At 43.1% G+C, this 19,506-nt stretch overlaps 1 protein-coding gene across 4 annotated transcripts in view; it reads left to right on the forward strand.

Annotated features, from left to right (window-relative positions):
• LOC110494487 (receptor-type tyrosine-protein phosphatase gamma) overlaps positions 1-19,506 on the forward strand; it is a 314,622-nt gene that overhangs the window by 219,118 nt on the left and 75,998 nt on the right. The gene's annotated exons all lie outside the window — the stretch shown is intronic.

The raw sequence follows: 19,506 nt of genomic DNA on the forward strand, positions 1-19,506 counted from the left end.
CACCTACATGTCAACTGCATGAACTTTACAAAAATGATGTGATCAAAGGTCATGAAGTTTTTATTGCAGCCAACCACAATTTTCTGCAGTTGCTCTTCACCAACTTAAAACAGGATTGTTAGTTATTTATTTTCAATTTACTAAATCGTTTTTTCATGTTTTGTTTTAATTTACTATAATAACCTTAATTTTAAGTATTTCAATTTATGTTGTCATTTCAGTTTTTTTCATTGGGTGCTTTGTCCCTCCAATAACATTAATGTACTGCTTACAAGGCCTTGGAGATTCATGCTGCATCTCATGTTTCACACATTCACTTTTGCGCATTGCGAAACTGATCAATAAAAGGCCGAACTCCCTCTTCTGTTATATTGATGATTTCTTGAATGATTCATTGTATGATTTGCGGTCCACTCTGTTGATCTCTGTCCTGATGTCTGCAGAATAGAATGTTCTTTCTAGCCAATATGCCAGCATGAAAGATTAACTGGATTTGATTAGTTTGGGCTGGTTATTCGTGCGACATGGTCATGGCCGTAACTATATAATATGATTGATATATGATTGACATCGGTAATTGTTTCTAATTTGACAAATAAATACATAATACAAATATATTTTTTACACACAAAGAAAATCTATTATGGGTGAACATCTGAATATGCTCCCAGCGTTGATCAAAGTTCCGAATGCTTATATTCTTGATCTGTCTGAGTTCTAATAGTGCCTGCCTCTTTGCGAACGAGTGGAATCATGAACAGTGGTTTGCTCGTTATGTTTGCCTGCGTCCCCCTGATTTGCCTCCCGGATTTTCCTTTTTAGTAGCACGTTCACCACTCAAACAGCTAACTCCGCCCTCTCGTGGCACAGGCCAAGGGCCTGATATGTAAAAAAAATAAAAAAATAAATACCCCAGCTCGCAGTCGGCTTCACTAGAGAACTACAGTAGAGATGCTGCTGACAATGTGCGAGATGCCAGACAAAAGGCAATTTTAAAACTCTCCCGCAGCAGTATTGCAGTAATGTTGAAGGGCTCTGGGTAGTATTACTTAGCCAACTAGAAGGATGAAGTAAGAGGCTAACGTTAAACAGAACCTAAAAAGTGTTTACTAAGTTCTCATAATAACTTTGCTTTACAGAGAGTAGGCTACTGAGGCAGACAGTGATGTGGCGCTCAGTGGTGAGACTGAGGCAGGCTGCAGTGTATGCAGGAGGAAGCAGAGGAGACAGAGAGAGAGAGGAAGCAAGCAGAGAGAGAGATTAGTTTAGTGGTTCCCAAACTTGGGGTCAGGGCCCCATGTGGGGTCCCCTGAAAAAACTGTACTAATCTAATCAAACAAGTTAGGAACTTAAAAATATATATTTTTCAATATGAACATCTCCATATGGCCTCTTCCCTATAGGCAAACAATACAGTTCTAAAAATGTCATACATTAATGTTTACATGGGTGGTTGTTCGCCATATCCATTCCCCACTGTTTTTTCAACTACAAAACTGATATTAATACAGAATCATAAGTAATATTCTAATAATTCATGTGAATGTCATAATATGATCATCTGTGTGCTCCATTCATGTCTGTTTGTGCGGAGCATTATTAGTAATGCCTAGGAATACAAATGTGAATGCTATGTCATTTGATAAGAGATATAATTAAAGAGTTGATGATTTTATGCAGTTCATCAGTACAACTGACTGAACAGTCACTAATGCTATGTGTCAGTGTGAATCACTTCTCATATATCCGGGTAAAACAATACAGTTGAATAGCTAATAGGCTTTGTAGATTGACTGAGGTGTGTTTGTAGAATGACTGATGTGAATGAACCTACAGAAGCCAAGGTGATAATGGCTGGGGTCATTTTTGCTTGTTTTTGCTCTTCTCCAAATAGCATTTTTATGTTTTTATTTCATTGTATAGAAAAGCAGTAAATCAGCTTCAACTTTACCAAAAAATTCTGGGGAGACTTTTCGGACCTCACTAAAACTCAAACCCTGGTTACAGCCCTGGACTTGGTTGTCTGAGAGTGTTACTGTGGTGAATTCTAATGAGTGCTGACAACTCCCCCTACTCATGTCCTTATCTGTACAGAGAGAGCGAGAGAGAGCGAGAGAGAGAGGGAGGGAGAATAAGAGAAAGGTAGGGGAAGGATATAGAGCTGAGGGCACAGTAGAAAGAGAGAGAGAGAGAGTAAGGGAGGAGGAACGCACTGTGGAGATAGTTCACAATTAACATTCTGTCAAGGAGGGCGATTGTGTCTAAGAGGTAATTAAATATGCCAGTGGCAGGGCAGTGTGTGTGTGTGTGTGTGTGCGCACCCCATTGCCGTCATGCCTTGCTGTGCTATTGATTATGGCTTCCCATCATCTAATGTCACATGACCTCTTTAATGTCACAGGTGTTATGCTGACCTGTATTATAGGAGAGATGAGAGCAGCTCTCCATCTCAGCTTTTCTACTGGTAGGAAAACAGCAGTGTTAATATAAAGTGGTAATCCACAGGTACAAAGTGGCTTTGTTTCTAAATCTGGATGCAATACACTGAGGCACCGTGGGTCTCTCCCAATCTTATTTGGATGTACTGTGGCAGGGAAATTGCCAATGACAAGGTTTAATTTGGAAAATACCTTAAACCCTGGGTGGTTTTGCAGAGCCATTACTTGAAAATGTGGGTCTAGTTAAATTGGTTAGCGCTGAATCTCTGCTTCTCCCTCTTGACCTGACCTGAATTCAGTGGCTGTGGTTTCCTCCACTGTTGTTGTCCAGTCTGAGATCATGTATAGCGTTTGATGGACAAAGGCTCAAGCTTTGGGTTTTTTCTTTCATTTTTTAAATCTGTATCAGTGTTCCCCTATATACTTAGCCCATTTAAAATGATCTGTTTTGATCTTCATTATGTATAACCCAATATTTTATTTGATGCCACTGCCCATTTAGAACATTAGCGAAATGCTAACCCCCTAGTGATTCCTCAACACATTACAAGAGATGCCTGTCTGGTGATAAGAGTATGAAGAGAAGAGAACCCTCAGACTAAGGCAGACAGGGCTCTCAATTGCAAGAAGATAGACACTCCCCCAGCAACAGAGAAAAACAACCCCATTGACACAAAGCCTGACATATTATTAAAATAAGTACTTGTAGCTGATTATACGCATTAGTGGTGATCATGCCTTCTTCCACTTCCCTTCCTTATCCCCCTCTCTTTTTTCCCTAAGTAAATCTAACCACTCTCACTGTGTGTGTGTGTGTGTGTGTGTGTGTGTGTATGTGTGTATGTGTGTGTGTGTGTGTGTGTGTGTGTGTGTGTGTGTGTGTGTGTGTGTGTGTGTGTGTGTGTGTGTGTGTGTGTATGTGTGTGTGTGTGTGTGTGTGTACGTGTGTGTGTGTGTGTGTACGTGTGTGTGTGGGAGGGGGAGGGCTGAAGCTGAAGCACTTGCTGGTCACAGTTTTTCTTAGTGGTCCTTTAAGTAGCACTCTATCCAATGGAATGAGAGATCATCTGGAATGTAAGAGGCATGTAAGTTCTGACCTCGTAAGGGAGGACATTTCTGTGATGTCATTTCTGTTGGGTAGTATGACCGGTGTCAAAGTAAAAAGAGAGGAAAAATAAATAAGTTAATAGAATGAAAGAAGGATTTTAAACATGCTAGTCATATATAACACACTCTAAAAGCCTTTATCAACAGTAATGGTAGTATGCTTAGTGCTAACAGAGAGACAGACAGCATGTACTGTAGCTGTGGCCAGATGTCCTTGGTGACTGTCACTAACAGACCCTGGTTGGTCTGAGCCCTCTCCTATGAATACTCATGAGGACACTGCTGTCAACACAGAGGAGATTTTCTGCAAAATGCCACTTTCATTTCTTAAAGTCCTCTTGAATGATTTATGTTTACAAGCCTTGCCATTTAGTAATTGTTCTCTAATAAGCTTGTGATTAAGTGGGGGACTGCTGCGTTCCTACCTGCTGTTTTAACTGTAAAACACTGCTTAATATGCAAAGCACAGCCAGGCAGGCATGAAGCACAGCTCTCCATCTGTATCCATCACCCACGGTGTGTTACCCTGCTCATACTGTACAACAATCACATCCCCACCCTCAGTCTCTGAATGGATTCCGGAAAGATTTGGCTTCAATGATTTATAAATGAATTATGCATGGAGTATGGACTGAATTTATTTGATTGTAGGAAGCTTAACTTCATCGGGGTCATCTTCAGGATAAATTGAATGCTATAGGAATGAGTTGGTGTATCATGGAAAGGATGACACATCATCACAACAGAACTCAAACTCAGTTTAGCATAATGTCAGAATGACCTCAAATCAGGTTATTGCAGTATCATTCCTTGCAGGGACATCTCTCTGAAACTCTCTGTTTACGGTGTCAGAGAGGAAGTCTTCCCACTTTGTATTATCACACATCTGCTCCCGTGTTCTAAGGTGGTGAGAGGAGAGTGTTCCAGCTCTATTTCTCCATGCCCTCTTGACACCCTGGAGTGATTTCACTGCTCTCTCAGTCTTTCCATTCTGTCCAGCGTAAAGGCGCCCACATGCTTCCCAGCCTAAACAGTTCGGAATAGTTTGAGCATGTATTATGACGACATTTTGTTATGTTTTTGTTTGTTCAGTTGTTTGGCCACACAAAATTTTTTTATTGAGGCAAGCCGAAGTTGTTAGCCGAAAGTCTACGCCCCTTCGACGGGGATTGGTCAACAGTAGGGATTCTTCAGTAGTCTTTGTTGTCATTCAACAAGTGACCATTTTTTTATTTAGAAATACTCTACCAAACATCTCATTTAGATTTAAAATTGCGCGACTAAGATCTCTTTGGCAAAAACATCAAAATCAATGATAGATTATCTTAGATAAATGTGTACTATTACATGTGTACTATTTAAATGAGTTTACTGGCTTAGGCGTCTCAAAATGGACAAACTGTACTATTGCCCCTTTTTTCTCGTTTTTGAAGTGAATGTCTTTTAAGGGAGTATGCGAGCACACTCGTTCAGTTCGCCTAGCTGACTTCGGCTAGCCGCCAGCCGAACTGAAGCCTTCTGATGCCTTAACCTGGCCTCTTCCTCCTCCTTCCACCACCATTGCCCCCTACTCCTCCTTCTCCTCCTTGCTCCTGCCCCTCTCCCACCTATGGGCCTCAGAACAAGATGGGGGCAAGGTAGGTGATGTGCACACTCTCACAGACGCTGAAGGTACTGTATCACAAATAATAGATGTCAGTGATGAATGGAATTTTATTTCCGTCAACCTTTTTGCATACCGTATGTATGGTAGTACTGTGTACAGTACATTTGTGTCTTGGTGTGTTGATATTTGCACAAACACAATTGATGGGCAAAGTACCTGCCCTCCATGACACCTACAGCACCCGATTTCACAGGAAGGCCAAAAAGATCACCAAGGACAACAACCACCCGAGCCTGTTCACACTGCTATCATCCAGAAGGCGAGGTCGGTACAGGTGCATCAAAGCTGGGACTGAGAGATTGAGAAACAGCTTCTATCTCAAGGCCATCAGACTGCTAAACAGCAATCACTAACTCAGAGAGGCTGCTGCCTACATTGAGACCCAATCACTGGACACTTTAATAAATTGATCACTAGTCAATTTAAACAATGCCACTTTAATAATGTTTACATAACATACGTTACTCATATCACATGTATACATTGTATTTTATTGTATTTTATACCATCTACTGCACCTTGCCTATGCCGCTCGGCCATCGCTCATCCATATACTTACTGTATATGTACATATACATTCACCCCTTTAGATTTGTGTGTATTAGGTAGTTTTTGGGGAATTGTTAGATTACTTGTTAGATTTGTGTGTATTAGGTAGTTGTTGGGAATTGTGAGATTACTTGTTAGATATTACTGCACTGTTGGAATTAGAAGCACAAGCTTCAAATTTTCATTTGCTACAGGGTTATTTTCCTCCTGTGAGAAACTAGTCAAATTAAGATCCTACATCTGTGCATAATGACTGGTGCGTTGGTTCTATTTTCGGTGCTCGTAGATACTTAGCACAGTTGGTATAACCTTGCCAGAATGCCCACGCTTTAGTTATGCTCGTTCTGTTGTTAAGGTTACTTCCAGGTCTTGACAACACAGACGCCTATGGTGCTGTGCATGGCTATTTAATGACTTAGGGGATAGGGGATACAGGGGATACAATCAAACAAATATTGATCAAAGTCTATGCCAGGCTAGCTAAAGCTTTAATCTGCTGTCTGTGTAGTGTACAGACAGAGGAAATGAGTGGCATGTCAATCAAAACATGTCAGGGAGAGGAAGGAAGTGTAACAAGATGTCAAATAAAAAAAACTATATATACAAGGGGGTGCCGGTACAGAGTCAGTGTATGGGGGCACCGGATAATTGAGGTAGTATGTACATGTAGGTAGAGTTAATTAAAGGGACTATGCATAGATGACAACAGAGTGGCAGTGGTGTGGAGAAGGGAGGGGGGGGGGGGGGGGGGCAATGTGAATAGTCTAGGTAGCCATTTGACTAGATGTTCATCAGTCTTATGGCTTGGGGAAGAAGCTGTTTAGAAGCCTCTCGGACCTAGACTTGACGCTCTAGTACCGCTTGCCACGTGGTAGCAGAGAGAACAGTCTATGACTAGGGTGGCTGGAATCTTTGAAAATGTTTAGGGCCTTCCTCTGACCTCGCCTGGTATAGAGGTCCTAGATGGCAGGAAGCTTAGCCCTAGGGATGTACTGGGCCGTTCACACTACCCTCTGTAGTGCCTTGCGGTCAGCGGCCGAGCAGTTGCCATACCAGGCAGTGATGCAACCAGGATGCTCTTTCGATGGTACAGCTGTAGAACCTTTTGTGGATCTGAGGACCCATAGCAAATCTTTTCAGTCTCCTGAGGGGGAATAGGTTTTGTCTTGCCCGCTCCACGACTGACATCGTGTGCTTGGACCATGTTAGTTTGTTGGTGATGTGGACACTTGAAGTTCTCAACCTGCTCCACTGCAGCCCCGTCGATGAGAATGGGGGTGTGCTCGGTCCTCCTTTTCCTGTTGTCCACAATCATCTCCTTTGTCTTGATCACGTTGAGGGAGAGGTTGTTGTCCTGGCACCACACGGCCAGATCTCTGACCTCTTCCCTATAGGCTGTCTCATTGTTGTCGGTGATCAGGCTTACCACTGTTGTGTCATCTACAAATTGAATGATGGTGTTTGAGTCGTGCCTGGCCGTGCAGTCATGAGTGAACAGGGAGTACAGGAAGGGGCTGAGCACGCACCCCTGAGGGGCCCCTGTGTTTTGGATAAGCGTGGCGGATGTGTTGTTACATACCCTTACCACCTGGGGGGTGGCCCGTCAGGAAGTCCAAGATCCAGTTGCAGAGGGAGGTGTTTAGTCTCAGGGTCCTTAGCTTATTGATGCGCTTTGAGGGCACTGTGGTGTTGAACGCTGAGCTGTAGTCAATGAAAAGCATTCTCACATAGGTGTTCCTTTTGTCCAGGTGTGAAAGGGCAGTGTGGAGTGCAATAGAGACTGCATCATCTGTGGACCTGTTGGGGTGGTATGCAAATTGGAGTGGGTCTAGGGTTTCTGAGATGATGGTGTGGATGTGAGCCTTTCAAAGCACTTCATGACCAGCCTTTCAAAGCACTTCATGGCTACAGACGTGAGTGCTATAGGTCGGTAATCATTTAGGCAGGTTACCTTAGTGTTCTTGGGCATAGGCACTATGGTGGGTGGTCTCTTAAAACATGTTGGTATTACAGACTCGGACAGGGAGTCCTGTATTGACGCTTTGCCTGTTTGATGATTCGTCGGAGGGCATAGCGGGATTTCTTATAAGCTTCCGGATTAGAGTCCCGCTCCTTGAAAGTGGCAGCTCTAGCCTTTAGCTCAGTGCGGATGCTGCCTGTAATCCATGGTTTCTGGTTGGGGTAGGTACGTACGGTCATTGTGGGGATGACGTCATTTGGCTCAAAGAGCGTCCACGGAGGAAATAAAGAACAAATTGATTTATTGTTGAGAGGGTAAAAGATGGAAAAGAAGAGTCAACTTAGAGATACGGTTTTAGTGGACTCTGAGAGGAGGTTTTACAGCAAAGTCATAATATTATAATTTTCAACAGTTGGTCTATTTTGTGTTTGATTCAGAAAGGAGAAATATTGTGGAGTGGTATTCTTATGTATTGTCATGTTGGGCCTCTCACACTTTCTCTCTTTGTGTCCCTCTTCTTCTCTATTTCTCTTCTCTTTGTCTCTCTCTCCCTCACACACTATTTCTATATCTCTCTCTCTCTCCCTCCCTCTGTCGTTCCCTTTCTTGGCAGCTACATTCCATTAAACCTTCAAAGATAACTGATGACTGCCATGCCAAGCTCCTTTTTTAAATGTATTTCTCTATTTTATTTATGATTGGCCTCCCTCTGGATCGGGAGGCGTGCAATTTCTAACATAATGTTATATTTCCTGGCCTGTCCTCAATGACACCGAAAAACACAGCCATTCTTTAAAAGCCCAATGCTACCTAGAGGGCAAAAAGATGTTGTCCCAGTTCTGGGCTAGCTTGATACCATTTTTAATAATCTCGTTGCCGATACAGGCTGCCTTTTGTTTTCTCAAAAGCAATATTTTCCAGATTTTATGAAAAAGCAATACTCCCGAAATTGAAAAAGGAGGGACTGACATTCTAACATTTCTCATGTAATGCATTTTGGGGTTTTAAGATAGATTTCAAAGGGCTCAACACACCAAACATGTTTAATATCCCAGCTATTGCACTTTCGTCCTGTATTGTATACCTGGCTTTTAAAGCCATTGTAGTGAGGGAGACTTGAGGTAGCTTTGGTGCCACAGGTGCCTATGCTACAATGATCTTTTTGATGGACATCCATTTGTGAGAAATAAGCAGAGCCTGGTGGAGTGCACCAATGGAGTGCTCAGCCAGGTACTAAACTCCATGGAGAGCTCTGGTTGTGTGAATCACAGCATCAAAACAACACCTTGATGTGCTCTCTCCCAACTAGGACACAGAGTGGAGCACATCCTGTATGTCTGTCATTGGTTCCTTCCCAGCACAAAGGCTTGTGATTCAGCCTCAGATCTTCCATGGTCCCAGAGGGTGATATCACAGAGCCCTTCCCAGTCTTGTTGAACCTCCCCTCTGATGGAACTCTATTCCTCTCAGTATCCACTTCAAAGTGGAAGAACACCGAGGCTACTGTGTTTTTGTTGTCAGACCGAACATTACAAGACTTAGGACGGACACGTGCATGATATATGTGATACATGTGAGCAGATATGCCTCCAAACACATCATATGGAACACAATCTCTTTTGTATACTTTATTATATGGCTTTGAAACCAGTGGTTTATGTATTAGCTCTCTGTCAGCGATCAAGCTCATTAGATATTTGATTAGACTTTTTATCTTGTCGCACTCCGAGTCACTGTTTTCACTCTTTGAAGGAGCGTGTTTGTTTTTGTCAAGCTCAAGTAGGCCACAATCTCTTTCTTAATGAGCCAGATTGTCCACATTAATATTTCAGTCCTATTTGCAGAGACAATACACACACACACACACACACACACACACACACACACACACACACACACACACACACACACACAAACACACACACACACACACACACACACACACACACACACACACACACACACACACACACACACACACACACACACACATACACATACACTTCCCTAACAGTGGTGTAATTTGCAGACCATGGGAGACTCCCCAGTCTCTATCAGCCTCATTATCTATCTAAACAACTTAAAACTAGGGGACAATTCACAAACACTCTCTTCCCCACTCTCTTCCCCTCCCTCTTCCCCTCTCTCTTTCCCTCCCTCTTCCACTCTCTTCCACTCTCTCTTCCCCTCTCTCTTTCCCTCCCTCTTCTACTCTCTCTTCCACTCTCTCTTCTACTCTCTCTTCCACTCTCTCTTCCACTCTCTCTTCCACTCCCTCTTCCACTCTCTCTTCCACTCTCTCTTCCCCTCTCTTTCCCTCCCTCTTCCACTCTCTCTTCCACTCTCTTCCACTTTCTCTTCCACTCTCTCTTTCACTCCCTCTTCCACTCTGTCTTCCACTCTCTTCTGCTCTCTTTTTCCATCTGTCTCCCCCATTATTTTGCTCCCTCTTCCCAGCACTCTTTCTCTGTCTCCTTCCCCTGTTTTACGGGGCCCTGGGCTGACAATGCATTGTCAGAGAAGTAAATGTGATCTTGAATCTCAGCATGCTGGTTGCTGAGTCATCTCAGTGTAGTGCAGGATAGGGAGGAGCTGCAGTATACAGAACATACAGTACACACAGGTGCACAACCATGATTAATATTCCTTCTACAGTTTGGCAGATAAATCACACTCAGGCCTCACTGCGTTTTGTCTTTTCAGCATTTAAGCCATGCTATTGAGTAAACATTCCACCCGTGTATATGGCAGACATGCTTGGTGTAGTTGATATGGCCATGTTCCCCTCTCTTCTTCCTCATTTCCTCTCTTCTCTCTTCAGTCTTTAGGACAGTGGTATTCAAACTTATTAAGCGGGAACCCCATTTTTTCCCCAATAATTTCTGGTGACCCCACCCCAAATCTAATGACACAACCTTAAAACCAGTAAATTTAGATTTTTACATCAATAAATAACCTTCAATTCATAGCATTTTCATCTCTTATCTAAATGAAAGGAAACCAATTAATGTATTTTTAAAATTATCTTTCTCAAAAATGTTTGCATATTTGTCCCATCCCATATTTGTACTCTTAATTTTTTGTTAATAATAAAATAAAAATCTTGTTTTATTTATTTTTCCGACCCCTCTGCACCTCCCCCAGTGGGGCCGCGACCCCGACTTTGAATACCACTGCTTTATAAGCACCATGGCCCCTCTCTCGTTGGGATTCTGAACCTGTGTGGTGTTATTTAAGCAATAAGGCCCAAGAGGGTGTGGTATGCCACGGCTATACCACGGCTAAGGGCTGTTCTTTACTATGATACAGCATGGAGTGCGTGGACACAGTTCTTAGTCATAGTATATTGGCCATATATCACAAACCTCGAGTGGCCTTTTTGCTATTATAAACTAATAATTAGAGCAGTAAAACAAAATGTTTTGTCATACCTGTGGTATATGGTCTAATATACCACGGCTGTCAGCCAATCAGCATTCAGAGCTTGAATCACTCAGTTTATAATACCAGTTATATTAAGGCTGTCAAGCGCTATATGCTTGGAACGTGCCCTTAACGGCTCAAACATATTTTTTTCTCTCTCCTGGTGGTCCGTAAAGTCTAAAACATTTTTAGATGTGTCTGTAGGATTCACACGAGGTGCAATCCCCTCTGTCAGGAGCAAAGACTTGAATTGGCTCATTTGTGCTGGAGAAATTGGAAAATTGTGCTGTCTGTGCTGTCTGACACAAGCAGAGGGAGAAAAGGTTGTAGAGATTGAGGGTGGAGAAGAGGGGAGGGAGAACATGTGCGTGCGTGAGTGTGTTGGCTGAATGGATGGGAAATCTTTGGGAAGCGCTCCCCGGGGCTCTGGCCACTCGTTTATCTGCCTCCTTCCTTCACATTGATGGCTGTTGTTCTAAAGAGATAAAGTGTGGAGGTGGATAAACGCAGCCTGTCAGTCAAAGCCAACATAGTGAGGGATGGAGGCGCCAGGCCAACCATGGCACTCTCTACCCCCATGAGAAGCCACACAGAGGATCCATAATCATGATACATTAACATGCCACCTGCATAGGTCTCATGATTAATCACATAGACCCGTTAATGTTGGGGTAATGTGTCACGTTCTGACCATCGTTCGTGTATGTTTTCCTTGTTTTAGTGTTGGTCAGGACGTGAGCTGGGTGGGCATTCTATGTTGGATGTCTTGTTTGTCTATTTCTATGTCTGGCCTGATATGGTTCTCAATCAGAGGCAGGTGTTAGTCATTGTCTCTGATTGGGAACCATATTTAGGTAGCCTGGGTTTCACTGTGTGTTTGTGGGTGATTGTTCCTGTCTCTGTGTTTTGTTGTCACCAGATAGGCTGTTAGGTTTTCTCACGTTTATTGTTTTGTCAGTTTATTCATGTTCAGTTTCTTCATTAAAAAACATGAATAACAACCACGCTGCATTTTGGTCCGACTCTACTTCACCCAAAGAAAATCGTTACATAATGTTTTCCTCGCTCTCATGCAAGATATTAATACAGTTGAAGTCGGAAGTTTACATACACTTAGGTTGGAGTCATTAAAACTCATTTTTCAACCACTCCACATTTCTTTTGTTAACAAACTATAGTTTTGGCAAGTCAGTTAGGACATCTACTTTGTGCATGACACAAGTCATTTTTCCAACAATTGTTTACAGACAGATTATTTCACTTATAATTCACTGTATCACAATTCCAGTGGGTCAGAAGTTTACATAGACTAAGTTGACTGTACCTTTAAACAGCTTGGAAAATTCCAGAAAATTGACTCAAATGATGTCAATTAGCCTATCAGAAGCTTCTAAAGCCATGACATCATTTGAGTCAATTGTAGGTGTACCTGTGGATGTATTTCATTGCCTACCTCCAAACTCAGTGTCTCTTTGCTTGACATCATCGGAAAATCAAAAGAAATCAGCCAAGACCTCAGAAAAAAAATGTAGACCTCCACAAGTCTGGTTCATCCTTTCCAAACGCCTGAAGGTACCACGTTCATTTGTACAAACAATAATACGCAAGTGTAAACACCATGGGACCACGCAGCTGTCAAGAAGGAGACGCGTTCTGTCTCCTAGAGATGAATGTACTTTGGTGTGAAAAGTGCAAATCAATCGCAGAACAACAGCAAAGGACCCTGTGAAGATGCTGGAGGAAACAGGTACAAAAGTATCTATATCCACAGTAAAACGAGTCCTATATAGGCCTAACCTGAAAGGCCGCTCAGCAAGGAAGAAGCCACTGCTCCAAAACCGCTATGAAAAAGCCAGAATATGGTTTGCAAATGCACATGGGGACAAAAATGGTACTTTTTGAAAAAATGTCCTCTGGTCTGTTGAAACATAACAGTGTTTGGCCATAATGACCATCGTTATGTTTGGAAGGGGAGGCTTGAAAGCTGAAGAACACCATCCCAATCGTGGAGCACGGGGGTGGCAGCATCATGTTGTGGGGGTGGCAGCATCATGTTGTGGGGGTGCTTCGCTGCAGGAGGGACTGTTGCACTTCACAAAATAGATGGCATCATAAGGCAGGAAAATCATGTGGATATATTGAAGCAACAGCTCAAGACATCCGTCAGGAAGTTAAACTTGGTCGCAAATGGGTCTTCCAAATGGACAATGACCCCAAGCATAATTCCAAAATTGTGGCAAAATGGCTTAAGAACAACAAAGTCAAGGTATTGGAGTGGCCATCAGAAAGACCCGATCTGAATCCTATACAACATTTGTTGGCAGAACTGAAAAAGTGTGTGCGAGCAAGAAGGCCTACAAACCTGACTCAGTTACACCAGCTCTGTCAGGAGGAATGGGCCAAAATTCACCCAACTTGTGAAAGGCTACCCGAAACGTTTTTAAAGGCAATGCTACCAAATACTAATTGAGTGTATGTAAACTTCTGACCCACTGGGAATGTGATGAAAGAAATAAAAGCTGAAATAAATGGAGTCAAACGTGGTTTCCATATGTTTGATCTGTTTGATACTGTTCCATTCCAACCATTACAATGAGCCCGTCCTCCTCTAGCTCCTCCCACCAGCCTCCACTGAATTACCAAAATCATGAGACGGGCTTACCAAGAAAAACTTCCCAAATTAAGAAAGGAGTTGGAGCACTCAACAAAAAAAAAAGCACAAATATATTTATTTTAGCTCACTTTAATCCATTGTACAGGATGCGAACAGGTGACTGACGTTTCAACGTTAAGCTGACGTCTTCCTCAGAGTGATCTGACCATTGCACTTAGCTCCTATTTGAGACACAACAATGTAAGAAAATAATAATGCTAATATTTCAGTATGTCCTTAGACACTGTGGATCCTAAGGGGATAAACAATGATTTTTCACTGTCCTCGTTTCTATAATGTTGTTGCCTTGATTTTGGGGGTCTCTGTGTCTCCGGATTCAAAGACACAAATATCATCTATGCATGTTTTGAAATGGCTGATTGATTAATGAGACACACTATTTCTCTTATTATTACTATTATTTTGTGCAATAATTTGCCATTTACCTTGCAGCATATTATTATTTTCTTACATTGTTGTGTCTCATTGTGCCACGAGGCTAATTTCAATGGTCACGTCACTCTGAGGAAGACTATCATGTTGAAGTAAGACCCAGATGCAGACAGTGTAGAAGTAAAGAGTTTATTACAACCACAGGGGCAGGCCTAATGACAGGTCAAGGCAGGCAGGGATCAGTAATCCAGAAAGGGTGTAATGGGTCCAGAACGGCAGGCAGTCTTAGGGTCAGGGCAGGTAGAACAGTCAAAACCGGGTAGGACTAGAAAACAGGAGCAGGAAAACAGGCAGGAGCAGGGAAACAAACGCTGGTAGGTTTTACGAACAAAACTAACTGGCAACAGACAAACAGAGAACACAGGTATAAATATACAGGGGATAATGGGGAAGATGGGCGACACCTGGAGGGGGGTGAAGACAATCACAAAGACAGGTGAAACAGATCAGGGTGTGACAAAGACGTCAGCTTGACGTCGAAACGTCAGTCACCTGTTAGCATCCTGTACAATGGATTGAAGTGAGCTAAAATAAATCAATTTATGCTTCTTTTTTTTATACCTCAAAATAGTATTTTTGGATGTTTCTCTTGGTAAGCCATTTTCATATATAGAGTACGGTAATATTTGTTTTTGTCTTGGTGAAAACTTATTTGTGATGTACATACTATATAGAATAGATGTGGGTGCGTGCATGCTTGATCATTTGGCCCCATGATGGAGTGACGTTGAATTATTAGAATATCTCGCCAGAATAAGTCAACCTCAGAGTCACTATCACTGTCTCACGACATATACTGACACCAAAACATGTCAGTCACTCTGTGTGATACAAATTGTATTTTTTGCTGTGTTTTGTTTGTGCTCATAACAATGTCATAATGTTCCTGGATAGGGCCTTTGTATTTGACGTGGCTATTAGTTGTAATCTCAGTGAGGCTCTTCAGTAATTACTGCTCTGCTCTGGGAGTCACCAGTGAGAGGTTGTCCTGAGCTATGGATCCACTCTAATCCAGGACAATGAGGAAATGAAAACAACAAATTGGTTAACGTTGTTAAGACACTGGTCATTATGTGTATCTCCCCGAGCACAGAGACAGGCTCAAATTGTTGGCCAGCCCTTGCCCGAGGCCACCACAGCCCAGGAAGTCAGCTGAATGGCTGTAATGAGTGGTCTGGGTCACTTCCTCTCCCTAGGTCTTTGATGTAAGGGGAGAGGAACTCATCAGAGGAACTCCACCACCCCTGTTCTATCAGTCTCAGACGGCGTTGGAGGAGGGGTTATTTTTAGTGGGACCTTGTGATCCTGCTCCAATGGTCAGCATGTTCAAACCATCTCTGACCATCTACTGGGTTCTGGCTGCTACTCTAACTTTGGGAGATTAGTGATGATGGACCCCTGTGAGGAGTAGCGGGGGCTCCCTTCCTGCATTCTGGGGAAAAGCATGGTTGTTTTGAGTTGAGATGGAGCATGGAGTCTTTGCTGTGCACCTACTACCCTTAAACTAGAGGAATGGAGAGATGGTGTTACAGACCCCCTAAGGCCATGAAACAAGGCAGATTTCCTCCCCTGTTCTTTTTCTCTAGAATTATAGTTCTCTTCTACCCAGGTGGTTTTTCTTTGCTGCTGATGTTGGTGTGTAGGTCGGTGCTCCCAGAGTGTTCCCTGCACTGTGTGTGGTGTGTGTCATTGTGTCCAAGTCAAGACATTTCTCTCTCTCTCTCTTTCTCTCTTAGGCATTGTGTTATTAGAATGATCTCTGTGTAGTGGGTAAGCACCCACTGCTGACCATGGGAAATTTCGGGGAGATAGAAAAACATTGAGAGAGTGAGAAAGAGAGAGAGAAGAGATACAGCACAGTGAGGTCTGAATATATCAAGACCCTTCTTTGCTTTCTATCTGGGTGCAGATGATATTCTGTCATGGTTTCCCCTTTTCTACCAGTTACAAAAGTAAAAAGGAATGAAGATTTAGAGAAAATATCTTTGTTTATCATTGTATTTCCTTCTGCATCGTCATGCTCCATGACTGCCGTTTCTCCCCATCAACTGCTGTGCTGTTCCTTGTGTGTTGATATCCCACTGGGCACACACTAGTTGAATCAATGATGTTTCCACGTCATTTCAATGAAATTTTGTTGAACCAACGTGAAGTTGACGTTAAATTGACATCTGTGCCCAATGGGATGTGTGAGCAGACCTGTCCTCTGTAATAGCTCACCGTGACCTTTGTGTTAATAGAGCCTGGGATCACAGCTCTCTCTCTCTCTCACACACACACACACACACACACACACACACACACACACACACACACACACACACACACACACACACACACACACACACACACACACACACACACAGGAGAGCAGGAGACAGGCCTGACACAAACCTGCTTGCTCTCTGTAAGCCTGTGCATATTTATCCAGGCTTTTCTGTGAACTAGGAGAGGAAAATACCTTTCATTTAAACACGTTTGCATTCACTCAGGAATGTCAACAACCAGTCCCCTGGTTCCTTTCTTTGTGTTTGATTATGTGTGTGTAAGTGATCCATGAAATGGAGAGAGAGAGTGTGTCTGTGTGCATGTCTGTATGTCTGTGTGTGTGTATATGTTCCATATTTCTTGACTTAATTGCAGCCTGGTATTGAATAATGATGACACAGGGGTGACATCAGTCATTGAACGGAAAAGAGGATGGCATGGCTGGGACCATAGGGTGTGAGGTCTGTCCTTCAGTGTCATGATATACTGGTGACACACTGTACCGGATCACACTCAGTGTCCAGGACTCCTCCCTCTCACCCCTCTCTTTACTGCTGCTAAACCAATGGTCACCAACCCTAGTCATGGTGTATAATAGGGTGTGCATGCTTTTGTTCTAGCCCAGTACTAAGAACAGGAGATTCAGTTTAACAAGCTCTTGCAACTCTCCAGGATCTCTCATAGCCATGTCAATCACACTATGACCCACAGCACATAGTGCTCCAGTCAGACATGCAGCACAGTAAACTAAGACCACACACTAATGAAATAGGATCATTCAGGGGTCCAATTGCCCTCTGTGTCTTCCATTGAGTCTTTGTCTAATGTCCATCCTGGTTGCTGAGGTGCTCAAGTATTCTGTGTGCAGTGCGTGAAGGTTGTATCTTCTTGTCTGAGATGAGTATGGAGAATGTGTCGCCACCCGCCACTTCTCTTCTGGGCTGAATGCAAAGTGGCCAGTGATCCACAGCCCTCAGTATGCGGAGGTTGAAATATGTAAGACCCTGCCATGCCACTTGCTCTCCCTTATTTAGGAAATGATGTCTCCGCTAACTCAGCTAGCACTCTATGTGTGTGTGTGCGTGTGTGCGTGTGTGTGTGTGTGTGTGTGTGTGTGTGTGTGTGTGTGTGTGTGTGTGTGTGTGTGTGTGTGTGTGTGTGTGTGTGTGTGTGTGTGTGTGTGTGTGTGTGTGTGTGTGCGTGTGTGCATGCGTGCACACAAGTACTGTAGAGCTGCAATGCTGCTATTATTGCCATCAATTAACTGACAGAAGAAGCTGATGGTATTAGGGTCCAGTTTGCTCCGTTCTAAATTCAAAAACACATATTGTACTATGGGCTCTACAGTAGGGGGCCAGAATTATTGGATCCCTTGATAAAGATGAGCAGGTTTTTGGCTAAAATATCCTGATACTTGGTAACGGTCATGATGCAAGGGCCCCAGGACCAGTGGAAGGAAAACAGCCCCATTAGATCAAAGATCCACCACCATATTTTACAGTAGGGATGAGTTATTCTACGTATGCATTGGGGTTTTGAAAACAGGGGATCCAATCATTTTGACCCCTATCTTTTAGTGATTTTATTATTACTTCTTAAAATCTTTTTCTCTGAGCAATTATATTAGTTTAAAATAATATAATTCCTCCCCCCCAAAAAATTGCATACAATTATTTATTTGATACTTATTTGCTCATCTTCATCAAGCCATCCAATAATTTTGGACTCCATAGTATATTAGGAGACCGCAGAACTGTTTACGCCTCAAATAGATCAAAGGAGGCTATGCATCCTGCTTTATGTCAGGATTACAGAAGTGTGGAAAATGCAACTGGAATAATATTGACGATGTTGATATTGTGAGAAAATGGATTTTGGCAGGCGCAGAATGTGTTCCCCTACAGCATTTATCTCCACAGCTTTCATGTAAACACACACACTCCAGAAGAAGGGAGCTTCACCTTCACACGATAGACCGTGGGGAATGAGAGAGGGGCCTGACTTGCGTGCGTGTTTGTGTGTGTGTGCGTGCGTGCGTGTGTGTGCAGGTGTGTGTGTCTTGCTACATTGAGGCATTGCATTCAACTTGTCATCTTAAACAATAAGGAGGAAATATATTTCATTCTTGCCAGGCTGAAATGTACACACATAAACCCTGTAATCCTACAGTGAAGGACCTCACTTCACACACGTCCCACAACCCGCACTTGATTTAGTGATGATACTGATTCTTTGACACACAGTTGATGATGATGGAGTGTGTGTCGCTGTGGTTCTCTATCATATTAGAGAGAGATGATCCCATCTGAAATACACACACACAGATCCTGGTGAAGATGATGTAGCTGTGTGGTTGTGTATCGTGTTTGAGGAAGCTGGTTCTTCCCTTAACATATTAGGAAATGCTGAAGGCTCTCTCTTCCCTGATTAAAGACCCTGATCTCTGAGTAGGACACACGCTACATCCTTAATCCCACCCACCGGGTGTGTGTGTGTGTGTGTGTGTGTGTGTGTGTGTGTGTGTGTGTGTGTGTGTGTGTGTGTGTGTGTGTGTGTGTGTGTGTGTGTGTGTGCTTCCGTGTGTAGCACATGGACGCAAAATGTACTCCTCAGTCATAAATGTCCAGGGAGGACGGTCACGTGTGTTTGTGAAGCAGAGATCCTGGGTTTGAGACAGGTATGTGCCGAATCCGGAGGAAGTTGTACTCGCTAAGCAAGCGGTGTGACGTCCTTTGCACGTACGTGTGTGCATGTGTGGGTGAGCTTTGCCTGCTGCATATCACCATGACAACCGGCCTGATGGAGAGGACCGTGTTGGTTGTGCTATATGTGCGTGTGTGTTTATGAAAGAGAGAAAGATAGAAAGGGGGGATCTAACAAGCTATCTGTACATCCTTCCAGTCTTGAGTGGGCTATTTATACTGATTATGTTAACAGCAGGCTAACTAAGCTACAGTTCTAGGCCTCTATCTGTCTGGATCAGTGTGTC

This window comes from Oncorhynchus mykiss, chromosome 17 (genome assembly GCF_013265735.2).
Source record: "Oncorhynchus mykiss isolate Arlee chromosome 17, USDA_OmykA_1.1, whole genome shotgun sequence".
NCBI classification, from domain to species: Eukaryota; Metazoa; Chordata; class Actinopteri; order Salmoniformes; family Salmonidae; genus Oncorhynchus; species Oncorhynchus mykiss.